Raw genomic sequence first — 26,329 nt, 5'->3', positions numbered from 1 at the left:
TCCCATATGATACATTTTTTGGGAATCCTAAGTAGCATATAAGAGGCATAATACATTTCAAAATCTTTTTTATTTAAAACATCTGTTTCTAAAAACAATTTTAACTTTAAAACAGAAGTCTTTGATCACAAATTAAAACCAGAAATATGATTTGCCACTAAAAGCCATTGTTTATTGATTGATTGATTTACTTGATTGTCATAGCGAAGCTAAACTAGAATTAATGTTACTTACAACTGGGTTGACTTTTCTAATAAGTTTTGTTTAAATTATATTACTGCAACATATAATCCATTACTCTGAATTTATCTTCTAAACTGAGAGCCAATTATTATTATTGTACTGTTATATTGTCAAACTACCGGATTAATTCTATTCTTAATGATAGTGCAAATATTTAAAATATTTTCTCCTGCAATTAACATTACCTGCTAATGGTAAAAAATATAGAAATTTGAGGAAGTAAATTATTTCACTACTGGTAACATATTGTATATCCTTCTAGTCAAACAAGTATGAAAAAATGAGTTAATTATTGGATGTCCTGTATGTATGTATGAATGAAGTGCTAAATTATATTGTCTTTACCACATTTTTTTTTCTTTTTGGCCTGTATGGAGATACAAGCTTTTCACCTTGTTGTTACACCAGCATGCTTTGCTCTAACCAACTGAGCTATCCAGCCAGCTCTTTACCACATATTTTTAAACAATATCAATAACACTTTTTTACTTTTTTGCATCTGTTTTAATTTAACATGGACATCAACATTTTCCCTTGTCATCAGAATCTATTAGAAAACAGTTTTTATTCTACTAATAGAGGACCTCAGAGCTTTTGGCTTAAAACAACTATTTCATTATGGCTGATACTACTGTGTTAATTGGCTCAGCTGGACAGTTCTGCTGCTCCACGTCATGTTGACTGGGGCTTCAGTCTTCTGGGAACTCAACTGGGTTAGAATGACCGAGGAGGCTCACTCACATGGCTGGCAGAATATGCAGGTTATTATTTGGGAGCTGTGGGCTTTCTATGGGACTTGGGCTTCTCACAGCCTCGTAGTTAGGTTCTGAGAGTGTTCCAATAGCAAGCATTTTTAGAGAGAAGAAACAGAAGCTGCCACTCGTCAAAGCTAGACTTAGAATTGGCACAGTATTACTTAAATTTTATTTTAAGGGATAAACAGTCACAGGACTTAATTAAGGAAAGGCAAAATAGATTTCATCCCTTAATGAGGAAAATGAGAGACTTGAATCCATCTTTAATCATCCAGAATCTGGCCTGGCCAGTTAGTTCAGTTGGTTAACATGCCGTGTCATAACACCAAGGTCAAGGGTTCTGATTCCCAGTACTAGCCAGCCACCAGAAATAATCATCCAGAATAAATACATAATTTTTAGTTATATATGCACCATAACTTAGTCAAACTTAGAAATCATCTGTTAGAAGCATCCAACAAAAGGAAAAAATTTATTATAACTCAGGGTGAAACACATTAGTGCAACTTTAAAAAAAATTATCCATTTGGAGTTTAATCAGCTTCTTGAATCTGTAGGTTTATGTCTTTTTCCAAACTTGGGGCATTTTCAGCCATTTTTTTTTTCTTTAAATACTTTTTCAGCCTCTTTCTACTCTCCTTCTGAGATTCTAATGACACAAACGTTAGATCTTTTATTACAGTCCCACACATCCCTGGGTTTCTGTTCATTTTTCTCTTTCTGTCTGTTTTTGCTCTGTTATTCAGATTGGGTAATTTCTACTGTTCTGCCTTCAAGGTCTCTGATTCTATCCTCTGGCCTCTCCAGCCTGCTGTTGAACCCATCCACTGAGTTTCTTTTCTCAGTTACTGTATTTTCAGTTCTAAAATTTCCATTTGGTATATTCTGGTTTTTTGTTGACACTCTCTGTTTTTTTCATTTGTTTCAAGCATATCTATAATTTCTCACAGAAGCACTTTTATGATGGCTGATTTTAAATCTTTACAATTAATTCCATCATTTGTGCGATCTCAGTGTTGTCATTTATTAATGGTCTTTTCTCATTCAAGGTGAGATTTTTCTGATTCATGCTTTGACAGGTGATTTTTTATTGTGTCCTGCACATTTTGTCCATAATGTTATGAAACTCTAGACTTTATTTAAATCTCTGTACCAGCAGACCTCCTCTGACATATGGAAATGAAAGTCCCAGTTCCCCACTTGGCCTTCTTTGACACCCTGACTGGGTAGAGCACCTTGTTACTTCTGGGAAGAGATGGTATTTCTGGTGACACCACCCTGGCTGGGAGCAGGAAAGGCACTTCATTGATGCTTCCCACATGATTTCTACTGACACTGGATTGGAAGAGGGCTCCTTGCCACTGGCTCATGGATAAAGCTCTGGCTTCTAATGGAAAAAGGGAGAGTGATGCCTGGGGATGATAGTCCAGGATTCTCACATCTTCACTAAAATCATGGGGGCCAGTGTCTGGTTATCACCAGGCAGGAATGAAAGTCTCAGCTCCCTACTCAGCTTTCTGTGACACCACCCAGTGGAGAAGCTTCATTACACCCTGGTTAGAGTGGAAATCTATACTCCCCATTGGGTCCTTACTGACTGGGATGGGAGTAGAGCAGTGTTTTGTTTCTGTAGTTTTTGGTTAGAATAAGGCAACTATTGTTCAAAAGTTTTCTGTTTTGCTAGATTACCCCTTTTCAGGTCTTGTAGATAGACAGAGCAGGAGCTTGCTGTACTTAGCAGGCGGAATAGAGAGAAGTAGGTCAACTTGATCCATAACTGGTTTTTTTAATCTAATTATTTTCACTTCATATGTCATGAATATTTTCAAATGTGGTTACACTGACTTCTCAAACATATTTTTAACAACAAGGATGTACTAAATTATAAGTGAAATAACTCTAGATGTGAAATTGCATGTGATTTTTATTTTCTCTTTTATCTGTTATGTCTAAATACAAGGATGCTTTTTTTTTTTTTTTTTTGTCTTTTTTCGTGTCCGGCAACGGATCGCAACCCTCAGTGTCACGCCCATACCGGACCGGGACCAGCAATGGGATCGCAACCCTCGGCACTGTGCCCGCACCTCGCTCAGCCAGTGAGCGGGAACCAGTCTGTATGTGGGATCCGAACCCTCGGCAGGAGTGCCACCGTGCTCCCAAGCGGCGCACTGTAGCAGTGCGCCACTTTTTTCCTTTTTGTCTTTTTTCGTGTCCGGCAACGGATCGCAACCCTCAGTGTCACGCCCATACCGGACCGGGACCAGCAATGGGATCGCAACCCTCGGCACTGTGCCCGCACCTCGCTCAGCCAGTGAGCGGGAACCAGTCTGTATGTGGGATCCGAACCCTCGGCAGGAGTGCCACCGTGCTCCCAAGCGGCGCACTGTAGCAGTGCGCCACCGGGCCGGCCCTACAAGGATGCTTTTTAAAGTTCATGGAAGGATTCATATTATCTTATAATTCTGATTTTTTTAAAAATACTCTTGTACTCTGGAGAACAGATATTGCTTTTGTGGCAAGATATTACTACGTAATCATTATTTGAAAAATATGATTAGCGTTGCATATATAACAGTTAAAAATAAACAGTGCAATATATAAAGAGTCAAAACATAGGACCTCTATACATAGTTTAGAAGATTTGACAGAAAACTTTAAAGACTGCTATGTTCTTTAAGTAGAAATAACTTTGAAAAAGTTAAATTCTAAATCTTTATCTTATAATTCAATAAGATTTAAAGCGTATCTTTGTGTTCCCTCTCCTTGTCCTTCCGCCTTCACCTACCAAGTATAAGCATAGAAAAGTATTTTATTGTTTTCTTTTTCTATTTTTACTTCGAAAGAACAAAGTCAAGAAAACCCTCAATAATGTAGTTTAGGAACAGATGGCCATAACAAAAATAACCAAGTTTACCAAAATGATGGTAAAAATGCCACATTTCTCTGAACATTGTCACTGAGCAACAGGAGTGAAATTCAAAATTTTTATGTCTTCCTCCTCAGAACTGAAAAGTAAAGTAAAATAACAATATCAGAATCAGCTGAAAGAATCTGTTCCCTGTTCATTTCATTTTGATTAGCCAAACTAAAGCTCTAACATACAAATAGTTGACTGGTAATTAAAAATCCACAAGGCTATGTTCTCTTTTCCTCTGTGCAAGACAAAATAGGACTTAAATTATTTTATCTTCTACCTTCCTCATCTGTAAAATAGAATTGCATTGTTTTCCAACTTTGAAGCTATTTTAAGTCTTGAGAGGAGAAAAATGGCATTGTCTGTGCCTTCCTGGGTGGCCTTTATCTTTGCTGTTCACTCCCACAACCCTTCATAACACCCCGCCCATGATGTAACTCAGTGTCCTTGTTATTTTTATTAAGCTAAATGTGTTTTTTTTATTGAAAGATAATTTAATATACATATCTGTGGGGTGCAAAGTTGACTATCAATAGTTGTGTACAATGTGTGATGGTCAAATCGGTGTAGTTAGCTTATTCATCATTACAATATGTAATCATTCTTTGTGTCCATTGACCCATTTCTCATCAATTTCTCAGCTAAATCTATTTTTTACTTATGTGATAAATTCAGTAGTTTAGTCAGCAGGTGATTGGAGAGAAGACTTTGAACTTGCTAAAATTATATAATACCAGTATTCAGTAATTATAAATCTCTATTGGAGATTATACTCTTCCGATTTTGGTCCAAGTACCTCCAAACACTCAGGTGAGGGACTATAGGCATCAAAAAGAAAGATTCCTCTATTTCCAAATCAGAAGTTGATAGGAACCTCTAGGAGTTGAGAGAACTTTCTTTTTGGAAAATGATTAGGAACTATAAGCCTAAAATGTTATTTTTTTTTTTTTAAAAAAAAGCACTGTGGTGCCTTTTTGTTCATGTTGATTAAGTCCAAACCTCTAACTTCTTTTCATTCACTCCTTCATTTACTCATTCAGCATGCACTGCATTAAATACTAAAATACAGAAGTAAACCAGAGGAACATCCTCATTACATTCATGAATACAAAACATCTCCATACCGGAGTGCATCTGCAGAAAAGATCAATTTGTAGCTTAGCTTGACTGTTACCTTAATGAAGATGGTTCCAAAATGTCCAAGTAGATTTGCAAAGCCATAAAAAAGGATGCTAGTGGAAAAAAAAGGTAGAGATGAGAGTCATTTAGCTTGCTCTGGGGCATTTTCATATTTAGAGTATGTTCAATGAATACAGGCAATGTGTTCATTGTCTATAAAAAGACTGGGTTCAGATGCGGAGGGAGAGAAATAATTTATCTAAACAAGATGATAAAGGATCATTTCTTTAAAATTCTATTTTATCAGTTGAATCATTTGCCTTTGTTAGTGAAGTTTCCACAATATTAGGGCTTCATTTCTCCATTGCGTCTGTACCTTGATGTGTCACTTGCCACTAAAGATAGCTGAGATACATGATATAAGCTATACCTCAGCAAAATGTGTGCACAGTATTCCACACTAGAGCTCCTTCCCCAAATCCCCACCATGCTAAGTTTGTCTGGAAAAGTCAAAAACACCAAAGATCCCTCTCAATTCAATATCTATTCCTTAAAGTGTAGTCCACAGCTAGTCTATCTTTTCTTGATCCCTTTTCCTTTGGTCCTATTTTGGCTCCAAATGGCCACCCAAAGCTGAAGACCTCCAAAACTGTTTTACAACCCTAACGGGAGATACTGGTCCTCTGTTATAGAGGCTTTTCCCAGGAAGCCAATCCAATCATAATATTCCTTCAGGGAAGATAAACCATAAGGAGGAAGGAAATTGTGACTCCCTTTTCTTCTTTTTAAAAGCTCCACCCCACTATGGTGACCTCACTGTGTGTCTATTAAGCATACTTTGTATATATTTAGCCTCTCTCATGAGGGTATGGAATGTCATCATTACTGAAAAGAATAAGATAACAGGAAATCCAAAGCATTTGAGAAAAGCTTAGCCATGTGTTGTTGAACCAGAGGGAAAAAGAGACAAAGAGCACATTGCTGAAAGAAATTCTTGGGTAATAAAAAGCTACTGTCAAAGTTTTAGAGAAAAGAGAGAATCTTAATTCTGTTTTTGTTCATATCTCCAAAATAAATATTCCTGATGAACAAATGATGGTGACTTTCTGTTTCAAGTCTGAATGCCAAACAATTCCTGATGGGGACATTGAGAGCACAATGTGATTAAAGTCCTGATACAAGGGAAGTGGCTACTACAGTTCAGACGAGGATCAATACAGACTCAAAAGACAAAGGAGAGAATTAAATGATTGAATAAGAAGAAAAACCAAATAGCATTGGGTTAATTTCCTTAGAGACTTTCGTTGGCCAGATATGCCTGAGACTTTCATCAGAAAATCTGGAATGGAGGCTCCTAAGGACTGCATTGTTTAGAGCAGGTTGTATTTATAGTTATTCTTAAGGTAATTGTACAGTAGTATATATATTTTTTCAAGTCTTAGTGTGTATTTAGTTACTCTCAAAATATTCTTACATTATTTTATAAAGTCCCAAGTAAAATAACTCTTTAATTTTCCATTAAAGGCAATTACGTAATCCAATAGATGCAAAGGAATTGCTAATAACATTCAGACATCTACATTGGCTAGGGAAGCAGAGATGTGCAAGAATGGTCACTTCTCTGTACCTGATTCATATCAGGCTGTGCAAATAGTTCTTGGGGCAGCAACTCTTTCATAGACCCTGCTGCCAACTGGCTAATAGAAGAGAACATTATACGGCAATTTGGATTGCCAATGAATTAAAACGTTTATGTACCTCCATTGACAATGACAGAATTTCTGGTTTCCTAATCAAAACTATAACAGAAGGAATAACAAGTGACAATAAAAATTACCATGACTTAACATAATCCTAAAAGATACAGGTTCAGACTACAGACTTTAAAAAAGCATTTAAACAAAATATTAACTAAGTCAGTGATGAAACAGAATTTATACGTCCTAAAATTTATTTTAGACGTAAGGTGCATATGTTTTCTCCTATTTTAGACTTGCTAGCCACTTCTAGTCATTTCTTGAAGAACTTTTTCAGACACCGCCTCTTCGGTGGAGCTGTCTTTGGCCTCTCTCTGCAAACACACGCACCTTCCCCAGCGGTATTCATTGTTCTCCACGTGAACTCTCAGAGCACTTTGCCCATGACTTTGTCACATGTTACTGTTAGAGTTTGTTGTGGCTACTATTCTTTTTCCCCTAGGCTGTGAAATTATCTAAGACATGGACAGCACTTTATTAGTATGTTTGTCCCCAGAACTTAATACAGTGTCTAACACTGAGTGGTCACTCATTAAATGCAGGTTTGGTTGAATGATGGATATGCCCCCAGTTCCACCCTAAAGTGACTATGGTGGAAAAGCTGCCTCAGACATTTTTTAGCCATAAAAATTCTACATTCAGTGTGTTCATCTTTGGTCTCTTAGATCATACTCCATGTGCTTCTTATTTTCTAAACCCTGTGTGGATTATATTCAGCCAGGAAAATAAAATATCCACTGACTTAAATTCAACGGACTTCCCTTCTGTTAAGAGCCTTTTATGCAAGTCTCAGAATTTGATACCTTTTTATAGCTTTGGTAATAAGTAATGAAATGTATTATGAGATAGATTATATGTCTGGATCAAGTTTTTAAACTACATTTGAAGAGACTATGATTCATAAAGAAGCAGATCAACTATTAAGAAGCAACAACAAAAACAAAAAACATGAGCAGCTACTAAAGAACCTTACAAGAATGGTCAAATTCTTCCTAGCACCTGATAAAGGGTTTCAAAGGGATTCTGACTGAATTATTAAAAGAGTTCATCTTTACAGCGCTTGTGAAAGGATATACTGTGATTAAATATTGTCAAGCTGACAACAGAGTCCTGAAGTCTTCTACTGATGTGATTTTACTCCAAAGGACCCTAATTGAAATTACTTACTAAAAATTTAGCTCGACTTGTGGAAAGCATCAATAATCAAGAGCACATGGTGATCATTAGACTGACCAGAAACAAGGGTTTTTGTGTGTGTGTGTTTATAAACATTTGTTTCTAGTCCATTTATTATAGTTTCCTCTGTGTAGTGTTTTTATCGGTGTTTGTTTAGATGGAAACTGAAATTTTTGGCTAGCTGTAGAAAATGAAGAATTACTTTAGGATTACACTAATCTTTTCTGCCTGGGCTACACGCAAAAGGCAACACTGTCAGTGATATTCTCAGCAAAAGCAAAGACTGACAATATAGAGAATATACTGAATTAGCATTGAACTTTAATTTTAAAAATTCCTGAAATGTTTAGTAATTAAGTAGTTATTCCTATTAGAAAAACTAGGGCACTCCTCATCCACCAGCAAAACAGCAAGGATAGCGTCAATCTCAATCATAATCCCAGCAAGTTTTTCTGTAGAAATTGACAAACTAATTTTAAATGTGTATGGAGATGTGGAGAACCCAGAATATTCAACATAGTCATGAGAAAGAAGACAAATGTTGGAGGGCTTATATTACCTGACTTCAAGACTTACTGTAAAACTACAGCAGTGAATCAGTGGAATATGGATCAACAAATAAATCAATAGAACAGAAGAGAGCCCAGAAAGAGACTCACATTTATTCAGCTTTTTGGTTTTCAACAAAGGCACTGAAGTAATCCAATGAGAAAATGAAAGTCTTTTCAGCAAGCAGTGCTAGCACAGCTAGAAATTCATATGAAAACAATGAACTCTGACCCCTAACTCATACCATACACAAAAATGAATTTGAGATGGATCATAGACATAAATGTAAAAACTAAAATTATAAATATCCTATAAGGAAACATACAGAAATATCTTTGAAGCCTGGGGGTAGCCAGAGGTTTCTTAGATAAGACAAAGAAAGAAATAACCATTTTAAAAAATAGTAACTTAAGATTTCATCAAAGTAAAAATTTCTACTCATCAAAAGACACCATTCAGAAAATTAATAGGCAAGTTATAGGGGTGGAAAAGAAATTCATAAAACTTATATCTACTAAAGGACTGATATTCTTTATTATAGACATTGATAATGACCATATCAAGAGCGTGGTGGTTTTGTTGCACTTGATAGGTAGGAACTAATCAGAAACAGTAGCTGGGTCAGCCTTGGTAAAAGAAAGTCCAAGTTTTTGAGCCTGTGTGTACCTTCTATCCCTGTCATCATGGCCACTTTGCCTGGAAGCTCACTGAGCCAACACTGGGTAGTCAGAGAAAGAGGCACCTGACATTCGGAAATGTGTCATTTGGTCCACCTAATTACTGAGAGTCTCCTCTACAGTAGATGCCATTTGGTGAGCATTCACATGTGACACAGTATTGTCAAACTAGATGCCAAATTTGGTAAATCTGTTCATTTACATCTTTCCCAGATCTCCTTGCCATCAACCTTCCAATGGTGTTCCTTCTAAATCCCTGACCAAAAAATCAAACTATCAGTAACCTCCCATAAGTCAACGTAGGTCTATTCTTCTGATCATCTCTTTGTCAAGATAAGGTGGAAAATAAAATGTATCACTTAATGTACTGCCTAATGGGATGATTTTCAACACCATTTGCTTCAGGGCCACCCTTCACATGGGAGCGTGATGCTACAGCCATCCATTGTGCTTGGTGCTAGCAAACCGTGCATAACCATCTGGGTTTATTTCCTCCTCAGTCAACTAGTCATAATGAGCTCCCCTTAAGGTCATAGGTGTGTATTAAGAGAGATAAGGCCGTGCAGCAGGAGTCAGTAGCAAAGGAGTCTGAGCTTATATAACATCTCTATTTGATGACAGAGTGTTGCTGCACACAGACAACCTCACGGCCTAGCAGGCCAAACAACACCCAGTACAAAATGGAAAGCTGAGTGTGCATGGCATTCAGTCTCTACCAGGGCTCTACCAGTAGCAAGACAGGACATATTTCTCAACAGAGGTATAGTTATCTGTAGAAGAAGGCAACCTCAAAATTCTAAAGGTCCGAGACTCTGCACTTGTAGGAGGATCCACACTGCATCACTTTCTTCTGTAGACACTGAGTACCATTGGATCTGCTAGGTCACAAGGCCCAACTGACAGAGCAGCTTGCACTGAAGCCTTAACTTGCTGTAGAGCTGTCTCTTGCTCTGGTCCCCACTCAAAATCAGGAGCCTCATGGGTAACTCAGCAAATGACCCCAAACCAGGCATTCAAATAAGGTATATGCTGCCTCCAAAATCCATAAATGCTACCAAGCATTAAGCCTCCTTCAGTGGGAGGTTTTGCAAGGTGCAGCAGTGTGTCTTCAACCTTTGAGAGAACATATTCATAGGCTCCAAACTGTTGGACTCCAAAAACATCACTGAGGTGGCAGACTCCTGAAATTTTGTGGGGTTTATCTCTCTCCCTCTGCTTTGCAAATATCTTACCAATCAATGCAATCTATGAATCGAAGTTTCTGTTTTGCAACAATCCTAAGACAATGCTATCTAGAGTATTTTTTTTTTTACAGTGATTAGAGTTCTTCAGTGGGTGGAGTTTTATAATTCCATGATTTTAGATGGCAAATAGAAGATCTTCTGTATTAGTTTCCCATTAACAAATTGCCACATATTCAGTGGTTTAAAACAACATAAATTTATTATCTTACTTCTCCAGAGACCAGAAGTTCAAAATCGGTCAACAAGACTCCATTCCTTCTGGAAGGTCTAGGGAAGACTCTGTTCTCTTGCCTTTTCCAGCTTCTAAAGTTTACCCTAAGTGCTGAGTCATATCCCTGTATCACCCCAACCTCTACTTCTATCATTGTGTCTTTTCTGACTCCTTCTTATAAGGAACGTTGTGATTAGATTGAGCCCACATTGATAATCCAGGATAATCCTCCCATCTCAAGATTCTTATCTTATTCACATCTTAAAAGTCCCCTTTTAAAAATATGTGGACATATTTGGGGACCATTATTCTGTCTACCACATTCTAAACTGAGGGATGCCTGGAAAATATTTCAAAAGTATTCAAATCTGTTTTTTTCTGTGATGGTTGCCCACAAGGATAAATCTTAGTAGAAGTTTTTCTACCTGCCATACCTTGTATGCATGGCTACTGGAAAGAGAAAATAAAGGGGAAGCAGCCACCGTTGAGTCATTGCCAAGATAGCAGTCAAGACGCCAGCTGTTCCTTTTGCTTCCTAGCTATGTCCGTTTGCACATCATGTTACATTAAAGTTTAGCAGTCCTGAAAGCCTTTGGAAAGATGAAGAGTGAAGGAAATGCTTTTTCTTTAGCTAGTTGCTGACTAATCCAAGTGTTGTCTGTTTACCCCTTGCTTTGCCTTAGGTTATAACTGGAGGAGAAGAAAAGGTGTCTTAGGGACGTAGTGGAAAGAAATGGTGTTTTAGAGAAATACAGCTTGGGGTCTGAGTCTTGGCAACACTACTGACTAGTGGGGGTTCGGGTGAGTTTTCTTACACATAGAGTAATGCCATTTTTACTATGGAGATAAAGTTGCATGATGTATATTGGGCACCTGGCAAAATATCTGACACAGAGGGGAGCACTCAACAAGTGAGGGTGCTTATTATTATCACAACCACAATTATCCATTTAAATTAGATGTTCTCAATTAATGCCCATAAGAATCATTAACAAAATGACAAAGTCCAGGAACCACCTTCAGAACACACCCCAGGTAATTATAGTGACAATCAGGATTGAGAAAACACCAACTTAGATGAAATCAGAGAGGATATTAACCAGATTTTTTAGCTGTATTTACTGTGAATATCATTGTACCACATCTTCTAAGCCTCTATTTTCGAAGTCATTATTTATTTAATATTTTTATTATTATTATTATTATTTTGGCAGCTGGCCGGTACAGGGATCCAAACCCTTGTCTTCAATGTTATAGTACCACACTCTAACCAACTGAGCTAACTGTCCAGCCCGTGAAGTCATTTAAAAATAAGTTTCACAGATATAATTTGATTAAAACATGCCTCGTGAAAAGATGTACATTAATTGCAAGGGACTTTTTTCCATTTGTGTGGTAAGGCTTGGAAAAATATTTTCTGATTTTATCTCTTGGTAATTGATGATTTTGCTTGAAGAAAGTTCCTTATTCCTCTTTTGGGAGTTCATAATATACTTACAACATTTTTATGTAGTTTCTAAATATAATGTGAGAAGTAATGACTTCTTTTAAAAATTATCATTTGATATTTAATATCAGTATTTTAACACAGCTCAGAAATATCGTTCCCAGTGTGTTTGAGGATGTGCTCTTGTTGAAAGTAATCTCTATGATTCTCACCATGTGGCTTTTAAGAATGAGCTTTTATTTGTATTAGATTATCTTCTGAAATAAAGATTCTGATTGTGTCTGCATAAAACTAAACAAGATGATTTAATGAAATCAAGCAACCAATTGGTCAGGGTAAAATAATCTTTGAAGCAATTTGATTAAAAGAATTGACAAGTCATGTAAATTTATCTATCTTTCTAAATGTCATCTATATATTTAAAAATTAAATTATTGGTGATATATAGAAAAGAGTTATATATCATATTCTAATTGCAGGGATTGGGATTATTGTTATTGTTTCTTTGCAATCAGGATTTCAAAGAAAACTTTTAAAGAAATAAATGTTTGGGTTCAAATAGGACCCTGACCCAGACTTATGCTTAGATATTCTTGTAGGGAACAAAGTGGAGATGTGTATCTATAAAAATGATTCTTGAAGATAACTGGAACAATTGTGTTTCATAGCCAACTATTTTTATGTCATAAGGACAAATAATGAGAAACAGAATTTTGTTCTTTTGAAATATGTATTTGAGATCAAGTCAAGCCAAACTATGCAAAAAACAATGTTTTATTATTAGTGAGGAAACTGTTTATATTTTCCCTTAGTAACATAGGTAGAGTGCATTGCTTACTTGAGTATTTTCAAAAGTATAAATTCTCTTGGTAAGAATATTATCTCAGTAAATATCAAAAGAAAAATATTTTTTCTTATATTCTTTTCTACTAACTATTTACCATTTGCCTCAAATATTATTTTGCTGAAGAAACAGTTATGTACTGCTTCTGTGAAATGTTTTGGGGTTTTTTTTTCTTATTAAAGGACAGGTAATCTTAGGTCTTTTCTAGTCCTTCTGTTGAATCAGTAGTCTGCAAAACGTAATAATCACATCCCAGTAAGTGTGTAAAGGAAGGTGTTCTTTCTTTTTACAAAGAAAGAATGCTTATTCATATTTAAAATATGAATTGTAGTACATGTGTATAATTTATAAATTTCTATACATTGGAATTGTACTCAAAACCTTTTTGCTTATAGTGATGCATGATCAAAAGAGTATAAGACTGCTGTAGGTGATGTCTTTTTCCAGCTAAATCCCTTGTGGGTTTTGGATATGTAAAATTGTTCATAGGAAACTGAATTTACAGGAGTCTGAAGAAAGCTAAATTTACATGGTAGAATGAGAAGAAATAGAATACAGTGGAGTAAATGGCATATTCCTACAGGGAGAAATGAGGAAAAGAGATGAGGAGGAAAAAAGGAGAAAAAACTAGCCCAGAAAATGTTTAGGGGCGAGGCTATTACCTATGGAGGGAAGCATACTGAGCTTGGGTTGAATATCAGTAGTGACTTTTAACAACAGGGCATTTTTTACTTAGTGTTAAGTTATTTAAGTGTTAGTTAATGGGATCTCTCTTCCATGACTCCAAAACCCACAGTAAAAGTTCTTCTACCTGCCACACTTTGTATGTATGGCTATTGGAAGAGAAAATAAAGGGGAAGCAGTCACTTTCGAGTCATTGCCAAGGTAGCAGTCAAGACACCAACTGTTTCTTTTCCTTCCTAGCTGTGTAGACTTGTCCATTATATTACATTCAGACTTATCATCCTGAAAACCTTTAAAACTTTTCTTCCTGCCCAGAATGTCCTCTCCCCAGGACCTTGACCCGGTACTATGCCGCCTAACCTGGACTTCACCTTTTTTGGTACTCCCATTTGTTTTTCTCAGTTACAATCCTTGATACTTTGCATCTTTTACCTTCAGTAAATGATAATAAGTATATTTTATTAAGTTATATTCAGAATTTTGGAGTCTTTTTATAAACATAGATATATTAGTGGTGATAAGGCTATGAGTGTTGGCAGAGACAGGAAAGAGTCTTCTCGGGAGACCACAGTGGTCTTTCTAGTACATTAAAAGAAGAACACAGTCTTTGTAGTCTACCCAAGAAAATGAGGCTGAAGTTCCAGTCAGGCCCAGGGCTAACTATGGAAATTTGTGCTACTATATAACCTCTTTGTGCTTTAATTTATTCATTCAAAAAATGGGGATAATATTAACTACTTACCTAGAAATGTAAAAGTAAAAATATAATTATATATGTACAAAAAATGTATAGCACATAATAGGTAATTAACAGTAGCAGTCATTATTATTATACATAATTAAGCCTGGTGGTCTTAGACATCATAAGATTCATTAATCTCACACCATAACAGAAGATAACCTGGGCAGCCAAACCAGCAGTGTCTTACATATTTGATGGCCAAAGGGCCTAATTCCTGCATGATTGTGCCAGGCAAGCACCCTCTTACATAAACACTGAATGTGTTTTATTCAAGCTGTTATATTTCTTTCCTTATATATTACATTTATGAAAACCAGAAAAAAAAAATTAATTACCCTATAATTTTTATTCTCTCTTCCTATTACTTTATCCTTATCTTCTTTAAAATGGTTATCAAGGTTGTGGACAAAAACAAAGATTCAAAAAAAATTTGTGGCAAACAGAAGCAGAAAAAAATTGTAACCATTTTTCAAAATACATATTTTCCATGTGTGTGTGTGTGTCTCTGTGTGTGTATGCTACAATAGAATCTTTAAGGAAAATGTTTATATAAACCAATAATATGAGGTAATAATTCAAAAATTATTAATGTGTTTTTCTATTTTTCTTTCCTTGTTCAAGTCATTCTGAGGTATCCATTTAACAGGAAGGAGATTAGGACTTGTTACTACAGAAATACAAGTAAAGAGGTCAGATTCAGCTACTAATATGCAAAAGAGAATTATGCAGTAAGTAGCCAAGAAGACAGGCTCCAGTTGAGAGAGCAAATCAAGAAAGAAGATCGTCCTGATTGCTTCATTTCCTCCATTAAAATATCTAGGTCTTGGATGACCAGTTCACAGAGATCTCCTATAGTATGGAGGTACTTCTTTGCCCATAACAAAAACCAGCCAAACTTGCTGCTATTCAGTGGCAGGAAGAAGATATGACATGAAGGGAAAAAAAACCAAAAACCCCATTTTATGGATTCAGGGGAGAATAGAAATTGATAACGAGAAAAGAAGGTGTGAGATGGTGTGTATGTGATTTAGAAAGTGAAGCTAATACTAGATGATAGTGTGGCTGCACCAATTTCCTGTTGAGGACCATGGAACGAGTTCACCTTGTGGGTATTCTTGTACCAGTCTAGAACCTGGCCACACTTTTTTAATGAACCCCTTAGGGCTTCATTTTCCCAGGCTACTTTCCAGACTTAGAGGGTGTGGATGAGTGTTGAGAGCAGGGCACCTGGCATGAGTTCTACTGAAAGCGACAGGATGAACTCTGGCATAGATTGGGGAGATTGGCTCCTGGGCCAACAGAGGGTCAGAGGATATAAAAGAACAACCTTTGGTTTGCACCCAGCAGGAAATAAAGTCATCTAGCAAATGACATCGAAATCTGACCAAGACCAGAGACACCAGTTTATGAGGAACATTGCCTACAGACTTCAGCATTGGAGACTGCTCTAATTTGTAGCCATGCCTGCTTCATAACTATCCTAGCACTTTCTTCCCAACATCATCATGAGAATTACTGACATCTTTCCTGGATTGAAATACCTATTTCTTGAATCCCATATTTCTTTGTTTTCATTCTCATTACTTTCTGGAGTATAACTTCCAGCAGTTGCCTGAAAAGGGGTATTTGGGAGGAAAATTTTTAAGACCTTGGGTACCTGCAAATGTCTTTATTACATACTCATCCTTCAATGAATGGCTTTAGTTTTATTCTGAAAACCCTGTGGCTAAGCAAAAAGTTATTAAATAATCATAATAAAAAACTCCATTAATTTTAACTGGAAAACTATGATGCATTTTTTCCCAACCCAGAATGTGCAAATAATTTTTACAGATAGAAAAATATATCAATTGAGCAAGGAAAATGTTTATATAAATAAAATATAAACAATCTGAAAATAAATGAATAGTTTGTATTTAAAATGTAATGTCATGAACATTTACTGTAATAATCAAGAAAGAAGACTTGACAGTGAGTGGTGCTTGATGGAGGAAGGTGCAAGGAAGCAGTTCTTCAAAAGCCAGTGGAGAAGGTGCTGATCATCTTGAGGCAGGTATTTAATATCTGAATCAGGCATGCTTGGTGATAATTTTGTTTTCTTTAGGACTTTAGCAAAATAAAGCTAAGCATGAGAGCTTTCTGAAATACATGAGCCTAACACATATACACTGAAGGATCAGAAAATATCCCATTGATATTTGTATGTAAAATGAAATATTTTGGGTTTGTTCAAATATTGCTTACAATTCAAACTTGTTCTACATTATATTTTCTGTCTAGAAACTATTATGTCAGGTAAATTGGTGTGAGTGCATGTCTTTAGCCAAATCCATTATCTTGAAATAACACTCTTTAAATCATATTGTATATAGTGTTTTCAGGTGAATAAGAAAAATAAAAAAGAATTGCCTGAAATTTGGTATTGAAAATCTATTCAACAAAATAACAGAAAACTTCCCAGGTACAGAAACTTGGACCTTCAGATCCAGGAGTCTCAAAGATCCTCAAATTGATTTAATCCAAAAAGATCCTCTCTGAGACACATTTATAGTAAAAATGGCAAAGCTCAAAGACAAAGAGAGAATACTAAAAGCAACAAGAGAAAAGCATCAAGTCATCTATAAGGTAGCAAAAAGACAACCCACAGAATGGGTGAAAATATCTGCAATCTATGCATCTGACAAGGGATTGATATCCAGAATAGACAAGGAACTCAAACAACTTAACAGTAAAAAAAAATAAGTAACCTAATTAAAAAATGGTCAGTGGAGCTGAATAAGCATTTCTCAAAAGAAAATATACAAATGGCCAATAGACACATGAAAAAATCTCAACATCACTAAGCGTCAGGTAAATGCAAATCAAGACCAAATTGAGGTATCATCTCATACCTGTTAGACTGGCCATTATCAAAAAGTCAGAGAATAACAAATGGTGGCAAGGCTGTGGAGAAAGGGGAGTCATCCTACACTGTTGGTGGGACTGTAAATTACTGCAGCCATTATGGAAAACAGTATGGAGGTTCCTCAGACAACTACACACAGAACATCATCTGATCCAGCAATCCTGCTGCTGGGTGCATACCCAAAGGAAAGGCAATGATCATGTCAAAGGGACACCTGCACACCCATGTTTATCACAGCTTTATTTACTAAGCTAAGAGTTGGAACCAACACAAATGTCCATTGATGGATGACAGGATAAGGAAAATGTGATATACATACACAATGGAATAGTACTCTGCCATAAGAAGGAATGAAATTCTGCTGTTTACAGTAACATGGATGAACTTAGAGAAAATTTTGTAAGTGAAATAAGCCAGGCACAGAAAGAGAAATACCATACGACCTCACTCCTAAGTGGGAGCTGGAAAAAAAAATAAAAACAAGAAAGATACAACAATCACAATAATTTGTTGAACTTTCAAAACTGAGGTCACCAGAGGTGGGAAAGGTGGAGGGAGAGGGGGGATTAGGGAGAAATTGGTAAAGGGGGACAAGAAAAGTTTACATTGTTTAATGATCCATGCTAATTATCCTGTTTTGATCATTACACATTGGACATAGGTATTGATATTCAACTCTATACCCCACGAATATATATAATCGACTATGCTTCAATAAATAAATAATATATTATAATCCCCACTAAAAAATTTTAAAAATAATTTCATTAATTGTTTCTTCCTATCTGTTGTGTCTATGTTTTCTTCCTGCAAAATCTAATTAACCAAATATTGGCCCTTGTACATTAATACTGTAATATTATTATAATGTATTTCATATTTAATATTTTCTATGGATATTTTCCACTCTTTTCCCAAACTTCTATTAACAATAAATTATTTTTAATGTTTAGTTTTAATTTTTTCTCTGATATATATATATATTTTTAATAATATACTGTCTTTTTGCAAGGCTGTGATAACATCTTATTTCTTGAAAGATATTAAAGATATTTTGAAGTATTTTTCTGTTCCTTACATTGTCACTCTTTCCTTGGTTATGCATATTGATCTTTTAGTTCAAAGGCCTTTCTCAAACATTCCATAATCCTTGGCTATTCATTCATATTTAAGAATGGCAATAAAATGCTGGCTTGATACTCTATGTTCAGTGATGAGACATGTTGATTGGGGGTTATGACTGTGTGGTGATTAGATGGGGACACAAATGCTTGTTTTAGAACCCCCAAAATTTTAGAATTTGTGAGATTTTTATTTAAACTGATCTGCTTCCCCAGAAGCAATCTTTTACTAAAAAATACATTTGATGGATGACATAGGCTTAGCTGTCAGTATTCTGGAATCTGAATATGGGAAGAGTTGAGATCTTACAGTTCATTCTGCATAATTTCACTTAATCACCAAGTATGTGTCTCCAAGTCTTGTGCCACTCTGACTCAATCTCTCCAGAGGACAAATTTCTTTTCTACTACCAGGATACAGGAAGGTAGACACTAGCAAAAGGTAGGAATACAATTAAGATGCCTAACTGTTTCTTAGACTTTGAAACAGTCTCTCTACCCTCCTGGGTACCTGATGCCTTCAATTTCTTAATCTTTATAGTTCTATGGTACTTATCCTTTTGTGCTCTTTGGCATCTCTCTCTGTCTTTTGTGTCCAACAAAAACTTGCATTTTTGTTGTTTCTTCTTTGTTTAAATCAATTACCATTTATCTATCAGCTTTCCATCTTTAAAAATTTGTTGACGACTTTGTTGACATCATCTCCCATCCCTTTTGCCCTTCCTAGTTTGTACAGTGCTAATCCATTACAATAGTTTTGGAAGAGAAGAGCACAAACATGAATTCGTTTGTAATTGACTAGAAATTGTCTTCTCAAACTTTTTCTCAGCCTCACTAGAATTTTCTTCATGTCAAGTGATTTTAAGCTAAAAGTTCAGTGTGGACCAAAATAACATTAAAAAAAAAAATAGGACTTAAGAGCTGACCTGGAAGTGAAAATTGGAATAATGTACTATTAGGAATGTAATTATTATTAAATGGTACCACACTGATTAATGTGGAAGAGGAAAGCCTTTGGAGTCAAGTAAACCCGAATTTAGTTCAGGCGCTGCTACTTATTAGCTGTCTGGCTTGGAAGAAGTTACCCTGCTTTCCTCCTTTATAAGTTGTAGACAAATAATGTCTTTCCAATAGAGTTTTTGTGAGGACTAAATTAGCTAATAGCAAGTGCTTAATCTAATACCTCTCAGGAACATGGTGCTTTGTGATAGTTATTAGGATAATGAATTTGGCTTACCCATAGTATTTTGTACTCCTGAGTGTTCTATACTTTATAGCACTGTTATTCTTACTGTTTTTATTTAAGATGTACATAGTGCCTATTATGCAGTATGAATGTATGAGTGAGCAATCTGAAGATGCACTGGCAGGAGGAACATAAACATAAAGAGGAAGGACTAGACTCTAAGGTTCCATCTCTGAAGTATCCAATTACTATTCTACTCTATCTGTCCTGCACATTGTAAGGATATTTCTACTAGTGCTGGTAATCAAAGTTATCCACTGAGGAAACTGTGGATGTCAAAGATTGCATCTATTCCAGGAGAAAGAAAAAAGTAAAATTTACAGCCAAAGACAACTTAATTTTCATGAACAGATGAGATTATGAATTGGGACTTTACCTGGTATCTTCCATTGACTTTATTTTCTCTGTTGTCTTCTTTGGGCTTTTAATGTAAGTCTGTCTTCAGAACTACAAGCAAACTTCCATGAAAAAGTCCTTGACTGGAGATAAAATGTGCAGTATCTTGTTTTGGTATTTGCTTGAGGTCCCTAAGGATCTTAAACTCTGCAAAGAAACCCTGAAGCGATGAATGCACTGCTCTTTCATTCACATCAAATATGGTTAAGTTCTAAATTTGAAATTTGAATAGCAAAAAGAAAATGTTAAAAATTAAAACCACTTTTCAATCATTGTCTAGATTAATTAAACTCCCCACTCCTCTTAATCCAGCCTCTGGTGTGTGTGTGTGTGTGTGTGTGTGTGTGTGCGCGCATGTGTGTGCATGCGCACGTGTGTGTGTATACCTTCATGGAGTCACCAAAGTAATTCTCATATTCAAAGCATTCTTTTGGGTTTTTTTTAAATTCTAAGTTGACTGTGGTGACAGACAGGATCAAAAAGTTAACATAATTTTTCAAACAATTTATACTGAAGATTGCAGTAGATAGAAGAGCTTGACATATGCATGGAACTCTACCTAAGTGAATAATACTGCATGCAAACAAAAACACACGTTGTAGGGTGATTTTTAACAACTTTCAACAGTTTACTTTATCCGTACTTATTCTTTTGACACCTTCGAATAATATCCAGATTTATAGCCTGAAAACTTCCTCTGGGCATATAGAAACATTCTTTTTTCTATTCAAAAACTAGGAAACAGATTTTTCACCTCATTATCTTTAATAAAATACTTTTTATTCTCAGTTATTTGCAAGGAGAAGATGATCAAATGGCAGTTACAGATAGGATGTCTTTAAAAACTTCAAGGAATGGGATTAGGTTTAAAGCTAAATTTAATATCTCCTTCATACCTGAAATAGATTGAAGGCAGGGTCTTTTTAGTACACTAAATCATAATTTTAAAATTCCAAATATGGAAATTAAGCTCCTCGAGGACAGAGACTATATTATTGATGGTATGTAGATTTGGGGGCTCAATCTTATCACATGAGTCATTCAAGTGGAGAACCTTCCATGGCTGTGGTCAGAGAGACATGGAAGGACAGAAAAAGGAACAGTGAGACGCAACATGATAAGGACTTGACCCATTGTTTCTGGCTTTTGAGCTGGAGAAAGGGGAGCACAAGCCAAAGAACGTGGGTGGCCTCTAAAACCTGAAAAATGTAAGAAAATGGATCCTTTCCTAGAACCTGCAGAAAAGAACACATTCCTGCCGGCATGTTGGTTTTTAGCCCAGTGAGACTTGTTGAACTTCTACTCACAAAACTGTAAGATAATGCATCTGTTTTGTTTTTATGCCACTCAGTTGGTGGTAATAGCAACAGTAATAAACTAACACACACACTTTAATGAATTTTATAATCTATACATTTTAGGGTTTCAACTTTGTTAGAATAGAAATTATATCGGTGAAAATATTTTCTGCAATAGAAAGGGTAAGTAACTAAAATTTCTCGATATTTCATATGACAGTCTAGGAGTCAATAATTTTGTACACAAGAAATTTTCATTCACGAGAAGTCAAACAGCTATCTTCATGACAAGTAAGTTTTAAAATTTAAAAGAAAGTTATTTCTTAATACCAAAGAATAATCCTATCATTAAAGAAAATTCTTTCATAATACCATAATAATATAAAAGAATAATTAGTCTTAATTAAGGTTAAGACTAATCTTAATAAAATTTTTAAGGGTTATGCTATATCTCATGTCACAAAGGAATCACTAAATTGATTTATTTTTCTGTGTTTCAGAATCTATATTAGTCATAGTCAGATCCCAAATGATAAAATATTCTTTTCAAAGCTTTAATACATGATTAAAGCTTTTTGTTATATATACTTAATGTATTTCAATTCTACGACTTTGGTGTATGAATAAGATCATATATCAAGATCCACAAACAGATGTTGAAGAGAACACATCAGCACCTGAAAGTTTACATCATGGGGTGGGATAGTGAAATGGAAACAAGAGAATAAAAGATTAATCTTCTGAGAATATTTGCTTCCTGAAAACCAAAGGAAATTTCCTATAAAGTGAGAAATGTGAATTAAATACAAAAACATAATAAAACAACCTAAGATAGTCAAAATGAGACCCCTTAAACATAGTGTAAACTGATTATTTTCTATGATAACATGACATTTATTAGCATATTTAATTAGAATTCAGAAATAAGGCACCACACATTTAGATCGCCATTGTGGAGAGCATTCTGTTTGATCTCGTGAAACACTTTAGAAAGCCCGGTGTCTGACATTAAGGAGTTTAAAGACTCTCTGGGGAGTCAAGACAAGTGCAAGTGAAATGACATAGAATTACTACATAACAACTTTCAAGAAGTGTACTGTATTAAAACAAAGTAGAAGAAAGGTAGGAGTAAGCTAAGATTGATCAGAGGAGACAAGAGGTGGGCAGCCATACCCAGAAATAAATCAGGTTGCCAGATGCATGATACAAATGATGTGCTGAGAAATCCACTTCTAGAGAAAAAACACATCCCTACGTAGTCCCCAAGATGACTTAATCAATTCAACGCACTAGTTATTCATTTAACCAGAAAATAGTTATTGAGTACCACACACCAAGTTGCATGGGTGACAGTATAAGTATTTTCCTTTCTTTTTCTTCCCCTTCAGTTTTGGGTCATTTGAAATATGATTGTTTTTTGGAAGAGAACATAGAAAGCCATTATCAGATGCTAACCTGCAATTATGACCCATGCCTTCCCCTCACCCCTCATCCCTAACTCCAGTAAAGAATTATAGTAGCCTTTAGGTACTTCCCAAATATCTATTTCCAGAGCAATCTTCTAAAATCATAATTCTCATCATCTCCTATTTACTCTTCACCAATCAAAATTTACCTGTCCAGTGTCCCAATTCTTCAGGGATCTAAAAAAATAAATAAATACCTGAAGTGAAATGAAGAAAAGTTTAGACAGAGGTGGGGAAGAGTTCAAGAAATGACTAGTGCTTGATCATGTTTATGAAGCCTAAAGGTCCTGATAAAAGACCCAAACAAGAGATAATTGGTAACGATATAATAAAGAATGAGTAGATGAATATATTTTTAAAACGTGTTATTTTCTGAGAAGAAAAATAAGAGTCCAGTATTTGATATGAGTGTGATTGATCTACAGAAAATTATAGAAAGCTTGGAACTTAAGATAGGCATTTAGCAATCGATCCATGCAAAATTGGTAAATTCATACCATAAGAATGGAGGAGCTTCTGTGAAAGATAAATGTTAAGGGAAAGGAGCAAGGAACAAGGAATTAATTCCTGGAAATTCCTGAAGAGTGATATATATATATATAAAAAAAGAAATCAGAGAAAGAGCATGAAATCAGGGAGAAGTAATAGAAGAAATGAATGTTGTAAACTTTGTATTAGGGCTTTTTAAAAAAGTTCTATTTTAAAGAACAGTCAGAGAGTTTGTGTATGAGATGATGTAACTAAAATAAAGTGTTCTGTGAAATTCCTTCTGATTCTCCTTTGAGTCAGGTAGGATTTGACATTAAGCAGGCTAACTGGTTCCAATTTTTCTTTTCTGGGAATTAAATAAACCAGAGCTGCTTTTTTGACTGTTTATAAAAGAAGAAAATGAGCTGCCAAGACACAGTTAATAATATTGTATATGTTTGAGTTTGTCATGGAGAAACTTTTAACAATCCTTAGCATGACATCTTGTTTTTGCATACCCCCAGCCAAATAACTTCCCAAATTTCTTACTCTTAAAACAGCTCGTAAGTCGAAACTGGTAGCCAAACAACAGCATTAGCCAAGAAACACTGCTTATTCAGCCAGTAGAACAAACTGTAAGTTGCTTTAAGTGATTTTATCTACTGACTCATTAACTTGAACCACAGGAATCCAATCTTTTTACTTGTGTTGAAGTGGCTAAAGAGTAAAGGTGTTTTAATTTATCAATATGAGTTTATATAGAACTTGACTATGAAGAAAAACATCATTTTGGGATGCTATCCAAACACATAGACCCTGCACGAAGAGATAGGAACCAAAAAATGAAGAAACACAAGAAGAAAGTCTACAGTCTTCCAGTTCTTAAATTCCCATTATCTAAGTGTTTCAGAGGTCGATATGCCCCGGGGATGGCATGTTCTACCACTTTCTATTCCTTGCCTATTGCCAGTTGATCATATTCCTTCTTTCTCCTGCATAAGAATGAGCCAACTTTCAACTCCAAGTAGCCACTACCAATTCTTCTGAGTTAGCATGCTGTTTGAAAACAAAACTTGGAGAGCACTAACTTTCTTAGGGGTCTGGAAAGTTTTCACGAAGGAAGTGATGTTTTCCAGAGAAAGAAGCCTGGAGGTTCTTCAGCAGAGGAGAAAAACGGGCTTGGCATTTTCCAGAACTATTCAGAAGGCCTGTGGGATGCAGAAGTGGATAATGAGGTCAATATTGTATGTAAGACCAGATGTGAAATGACATTGGATGCCAAGATCAAGTGTTTGGATTTTTGTATAATAAATAAAAAAGAATCAGGAGAGCTTTTTTAAGCTAGATGGTGAGTACATGATCAGCTTTGGAGTGGGTGTGAGTGCCTTATTCTTTTTTTTTAATTTTAGTTTTTCCTGTGTTTCTATTTTTGAATCAGGAAAGAATATTTGTTTGAAATTATAAAATATGGATAACTGATATCATGAAAAGTAAAAACCACCTACATCACATTCACTAGGAGATAAGTCACTTTTAACATTTTGGTTGCTAATATAAAGTACTTTTTTCCTTGAATTAGGATAAATATAAATATACACATGATATACGAATATTGTAGAATTTGTATGTAAATTACACCTTCTAATGAATCTTATTATATATACCTTTTTGTAATCTGCCTTTTCTCCTGGTAATATACTGTAAACATCTTTCCAATAAATTCATGTAATTTTCAATTTTTCAATATCACAAACAATGCTGAGATGATGTTCTTTGTGTTTATATTTTCACATATTTATTTATTTTTCTAGGATAAATTCACAGAAATGGGATTGTGGATCAGAGTTTTTGTGTTTTAAATCTTATGATCCCATTTTCTAATTATTCCCTCTAAATGCTGTATCTATTTGCATCCCTACTAATATTTATAGGCGTGTATTTTCTCCCATGTCTGTAATACTTGGTGTTACCATTTTTTAAATCCTTCACTATTTGATTGTGAGAAAGATCTGATTTTAATTTTATTTTGTTACTTGTTGATTACTACAGAGGCTAAACATTTTATATACTTGTTGGACATTTGTTTTACATCTTTTGGGACTTTATGGTTTTCTTTTACTGGAGGAATATTTATTCTTTCCTTTTTTATTTGCAAGAGTGCATTAAATATTAGGAGAGTAAGCTTTTAGCTGCAATATATGTTTTGAATATTCTCCCAGGTTTTCTTTTTATTTATGATGCTCTTAAAGTGAAAAAAATTAATTTTTAGGTGTAAAATCTAAGATGTTTTTTAACTTAGTGATTCTATTATGTCAAATTGATTTTGATGAATGATGTGACAAAGAACTTTAAGCAGTCATGCCAACGTTATCTATTTAAAATTAGTTTTTCCTTATGAAATTAAAATGCCACCTTTATCACATTTTAAGTTATTAAAGTCAGTATTCCAAAGTGGATAAATGCATTGTGTTTAGCATCACACAAAACCTGTTTTTACCACTTTGATGTCTTCAAGTCTTAGCTTCATTGGGAGATAAATGAAAATAGCACTAGATTATTATATTAAATAAGAGAACACATTTAAAGCACTTAGCATGTGCTCAGTTCACAATAAGCCTCAGTACGTCAACAATACATCAGATGATAGTATTGTTATTTTTGTTAGGATAGGGTTTTCAGATTTTTATTCTCTTCATTAATTAGTGTGTGTATTTTTCCACTCATGTCATAGTTTTAATTATTCTGTAATTTTGAGTACTTTTTAATATCTGATAGAATAATTTTATTCAAACACTCAAAAATATTTGTTGAATGTCTTCTACCTGCCTAAGTTGGTTAGGATCTGAAAGCATATGGTTGAGCAAATCAGCACTGGGTTCCTAACCAATTAAGCTTACAATCACATCTTACTGAGAATTTAACCAGTGTATCAAGATCCAAGTTTTCAAAACATCTTTTACCTTTTGTTTGGTCCTGCAGACACCTTGATCCAATAGCAACATACCTTCCACAACATATTAAAGCTAATTTATATCTACTGATAGCTAGTTTCATCCATTGTTATGTC

The sequence above is a fragment of the Galeopterus variegatus genome, unplaced genomic scaffold (genome assembly GCF_000696425.1).
Source record: "Galeopterus variegatus unplaced genomic scaffold, G_variegatus-3.0.2 Scaffold425, whole genome shotgun sequence".
Lineage (NCBI taxonomy): Eukaryota > Metazoa > Chordata > Mammalia > Dermoptera > Cynocephalidae > Galeopterus > Galeopterus variegatus.
This window is presented reverse-complemented; position numbering follows the sequence as displayed.